Genomic DNA, 4,543 nt, shown 5'->3' with positions numbered 1-4,543 from the left:
TGATGGGGTAGACTTGTTACTGTCTGATTGTTTCCGGCCTGTCCCCTTGTCCCCACAGCTGGAGAGCTTTCTGGCTTTAGCCTCCTGCTATTTCTTCCTTCCCTCCCAGCCTCTAAGGAGGGCAAGGCCTCTCCAAGAGAAATAGCTCTAAGAGGTCACATTTCACAGCAAAGAGTTGGAAAAAAGAAAGGAGGCTGGAGGCCATTTGGAGAGGAGAGGTATGGGCCTATCTGTGCTCTATAAGGACAGTGGTGGGAAGGAAAATAAGATTTTTTTAAAGCTTAGAGAGCTTTATAGTATTTGAGAAATGCACACAAAAGACTTGCATTTTCTCAAATTAGTTTTCATTGTATGGAATGAATCTTTTTAACACGTCCATGCTGCCCTGGACCAAACCCTTTGGATTGTAGCTTTATAAGCATCGCCCTTACAACCTAGAACCTTGGCTTGATTAAATCATAGAACGGCAATAAGAAAAACCGTGAGAAATGATACGCTGATGGCAGGCAATTTAAATGTTAGTATCTCACCATATTCGAGAAGCAGCAACAGTGCTCTAATCTTAAAATGAGAGCGAGGGCCAACTTCTGAAAATAAGTGTGTCACCTTTGCAGCTGGTTTCTGGTTGGTCGCCCATTATGGGCCTTGCTGAAAAAACCGTCTTGGAGACTTTGCAAATGACGTTCCACTCTTCACTCCCTCCACCTATGTTCCCCCACTTCCTTTGCCCATCCGGCCCAGAGCAATCCAAACAATCTTCCCCCAGCACCCCCTCTTCCCTGTGCTTCCTTAGCCTCATTAAAGAATTACTGTAAAGTCGAGGGAAAAGGATGGAACAGTATTAGGACAATCCAAACCCTATATTTCCTTGTCACTTAGGGCTGCTCTTATGACATGGTAAAACACTGTGAGCTGTTATTATTTTTCTTTAACCGGGAGAAAAAACAATGGGTTTAAAATCTGGGCAGCTTTTCCAAGGATGTATTAAGTTTCTATAGGAGTAATTCCCCTTCTTTGTTTTTTAGTGCAATATAAACCATTCTTTAAAACATTTCTAACATAATTATCTAATAGAAGGCATTTTGGCCGCTGTTATTGGTTTGCAATGGTACCGACCTCAGCAGGCCATCAGCCTGAGAATTACATTTGGCAGAGAGGAAGAACAAGCTACAGCTACTGCTGTGGTTTAGAAAAGGTGCTAAAGAAAAAAAAAACTCTGTTCCTTACACTCCATTTAAGAGAGTATACAGTGCAGAAAAATGGCTTTTATACTTAACCTTGACAGTGTTTAAGGTGTTAGGAAAGCTCAAAAATATTAAGCAGCATATGAAGAATGAAAAGAGCTATGCCTTGGACTCCTGAGTTGTCAAGGCAAAAGGTTTTACGTCCTTAGGTAATAAATTACCTAGGAAGACGTTTTTTGTGTGTGGTGGAAGAATGAGTTTTACACACAAACATACAGATACACACACACATACAACTAGTTTTTTTTTTTTTTTTAATTTAAAGCATTAAAAGCACATGGTTATGAAAATAGAAACAGTGTACAGGAACATATAGTGAAATGGAAGTTTCTGCTCTCCTTGGGTTCCTGATTCCCTCCTGCTTCCACATCGCTCTTCCACGTCCGTTCCTCAGAGGTCACCACGCTTCCTTGCATTTTGTTTCAGAATGTTCTGGGCTTATAAAAACATAATATCTCTCTCATTCTCCCCTTTTACAAGTGCGAATGGAATACTTTAAAATACTATTCTCCAGTATGAATTTTTTTCTATTTAACCGTATACATTGGACTTTTTTCCCCCAAATTAGCTTATTTAGAACTATATAATTTTTTTAACTGTCTTTGTTTTTTTAATTGAAAAGTAAGCGCATAATAGAAAGGAAGTGAGAGACAGCTGGCTTTAGACAAATATGAAATTATCACTGTAAAAGGCTAATTATCTTCCCTCTGGAATGAGATTAGATGCAGAAAACACATTCCATTTTCTCTCCCTCTCCCCTCCCCACCCACACACACAAGAATTATTATCGCTGGTTTAAACAATAACTTAGGTCCTTGACAAATGTATCAGGCCATATAACTGAAAAGCCAGTACTTTTTAACTTCCCAAAGTGTGGAAATCGTTATTAACAAATGTTATCCCAATAAATTTTTCAAAAGGATAAAATAACTAAAAAAAAGTATGCAAATGAGAACAAAGCCATCTCTTTCCTTTAGACCAATGTGATGGTCTCCTGAGTGAGGGACTTTCCCTTTTTGTTCTATGGTGTTTCTCAAATAAATGCTACATAGGTCGAAGTGCTCCAAGGTTGTCATTACAATTTCCAGTTTTCCTTGATGAACTTACTGGCAGACAGATCCATGAGAAATTGGCTAATGATTGGTCAAATGTAAAAATTCGGCTTGTGAGTGTGTCTCGGGCCCCAGCCACTGACCTAGGAAATTAGCAGCCTCCTGGCAGGCAGAATATGTAAAAAACAAAACCAAACAAAACCAAACCTGTCCTTTGGGAGATTTCTCATACACAAGCAAAACTGAAGAAAGTTCTCATAGACAAACAATATACAATACTGTGGTCAACTGTGACCAGAGATGTTAAAACTCAAATTTCACTGGAGGACACTAGAGTCTCACAGACTCCAAAATCTCGGAGATAAATAATAAACTTGACACTGAAGGCCAACTGATAACCAGAGTTGCGTCATTTACTATTATTATTTGTGTAGGTTTAACTATGTGGACTCATTTTCTCACATTCACCGATTTCAGGGCTGGAAGAACCATTACGGATCATGTCTTTTAATAAAGAAACAGACTAAAAGGCTGGGGGACATGATATCCGCCAAGGACAGAATATTTACTTTCGCTCATTCTGCTCAGCCAGAATGAAGCCAGGTGTGCATTTAGAAGGAGAAGGAGAGAGTGTGCATCTGGTCAGATGGATTCCAGGAGCATCTTCAGGTCTTTTCTCTCCTAAAGACTCTGCTCGTTCACTCTGGATTTACAGGTAACCAACACCTCCCCCGCCCCATGGTATTAGTTAATGATTGATTGCTGTTTTCTGCTAAGCTGCTGTCAGGCAGATTTTTCCAATTAATTTCATTTAAAACAATGTCCCCTACCCTAGCTGCACACAGTAGAATCTCCTGGGGAGGTTTGGGAAAAAAAAAAAAAATACTGATACCAGAGCCCACCACAATTAAATTCTGGTTTAACCGGTTTGAGATCCAAGAATTGGTAGTTTTGAAAAACTTCCCAGCCCCAGATGATTCTAAAAGGTAGCCAGGGTTGGAACCACTGATTTAAAACATCAAGGAGAGTTTCAATCAACTAATGGATTGTTTCAAAACAATTACAATAACATTGTTTTCTTCACATCTGGCAGTGATTCATTAAAAAGTAATGAAATAATTTGCAGAACACCGTCTTCACAAGACTTTCTCTTTATTCATTTTTTGCTAAGGAAAGTCAACATATGGCCGAATTTAACAAGTCTGAAACATAGTTCTCTGAACCTTCTTATCGTCTTTATCTTTTGTGTCCGAGTCACATCACAAAGATTTCACATAGTAATCATTCCTCTAGACCTTTTATGTTGAGGTGTCTGTGTAGCCCAGAAGGCCTGATACTTATCAGGAGATTCCAGGACATTTTTGTCATCATGGTAATACAGTAAAGAGGAACAAGAACTACACAAATTGGACCCTCTCAAGGACCTTCTCTGCAGGCGTAAGCTTGAGTCTCCAGTCCTGTATCAATGAGACTTTCTGTCTGGAAATTCCAGAGAAAGCAGTGTGGGCTGGAATAATTTATAATTAGACAGCTCAAAGATACCGGGTAGAGCTTCCTCCTTCCACAACAGGTTCTCTAGCCATTCTACCCTTGTCAAACTGTCTTCCCAAACTGATCTGACTTAACTTGGGGCACAATAGCTTCTGAACTTTGCTCCTTCCTCCCACTATTTAGAGCCCTGTGCCGCTAATACTTGGGTATTTCATATTGTTACATGCTCTATCTTGATGTGCACTTACTGAATGCCTGCTGCTGTGGAACGTCACAAGGTTCTAATTGGAAATACCATTACAGAAGACAGCCCCGCTGGGTGGAGAGCCTGGCTGCGGCCTGACTACCTCCTCCCGCAAACAAACAAACAAACAAACAGCTCCCTACACAGCGTTTGGGTCTCTGCGGGCAGCTCCTGCCCCCGAGGAGGGAGGGTTTCGAGCTGGATTTAGGGAGTCGGCCTGCATCTTCTCAGGACTGGTGAAAGGAACGAATAACCCGCCGGGATGGGGGAGGGGGAGGCCCCAAGAGTGGGCTTCTGTTCCAGAGGCCACAGGAGAAGGCAGCGGCCAGCCGGGCCCAGCCATGCCGGGGTTCTGCCGGGTTCTGCCCGCGTTCGTCACGGGCAGGAAGGCGGGCCGGCCGGAGGAGGGGCCTGGGAAGAGCAGGAGGAGGGACCGCGGGGACAGAAAAAGGGGGAAGAAGAGCCCAGGGGAAGAGGAGCCTGGAAAGAAACCGCAGAGAAGCTGGGGGAGA

Source organism: Pteropus alecto, unplaced genomic scaffold (genome assembly GCF_000325575.1).
Source record: "Pteropus alecto unplaced genomic scaffold, ASM32557v1 scaffold177, whole genome shotgun sequence".
Lineage (NCBI taxonomy): Eukaryota > Metazoa > Chordata > Mammalia > Chiroptera > Pteropodidae > Pteropus > Pteropus alecto.
The sequence above is the reverse complement of the archived record's forward strand: the minus strand, read 5'-3'. Positions refer to the sequence as shown.